Source organism: Apostichopus japonicus, chromosome 12, assembly GCF_037975245.1.
Source record: "Apostichopus japonicus isolate 1M-3 chromosome 12, ASM3797524v1, whole genome shotgun sequence".
Classification (NCBI taxonomy): Eukaryota; Metazoa; Echinodermata; class Holothuroidea; order Aspidochirotida; family Stichopodidae; genus Apostichopus; species Apostichopus japonicus.
The window spans coordinates 5046561-5047101 of NC_092572.1; positions in this window are offsets into that span (position 1 = coordinate 5046561).

Consider the following 541-nt stretch of genomic DNA (forward strand, 5'->3'; position numbering starts at 1 on the left):
AAGTAGGGCATATCAGGGGAACGTCAACGAAATATAACTGAAGGAAGGAAAATAATGTGTGGCATTGACCAATGTTAGGGATACAACCAGTGGGACTTGATATTTAAAGATCCGTAAACCACTAATAAATGTCCCCAGTTGCTCTGTAATTTCACTAATAAAATACATATTCAGTTAATTCATCGATATATAAAACGGCATCACGTAAGTGTATTTAAGAATTATGGAAATATGGCATTAAGATTTATATATTCTCATTTTCGTAATATACTCACGGGAAAGTGAAGACTTCAGAAAGGGTACTATGTGATAATTTGTCACTGGAATCCGACCTGGCTCTCGCTGCCTTTACTGCAATTAAGTCTTAAAACCTGTGGTTTACAATTTAACACCAAATATTTCATTATTCCATCAATTAACGCGGTTCATTGCAACGTGGTTGCTTCACACACACATTGATAGCCTAACTAACTTTCCACCAATCAACTAATTTCCGCAAATGACGTCATACCCTTCCGCGTACAGATACGTGTACGTCCGT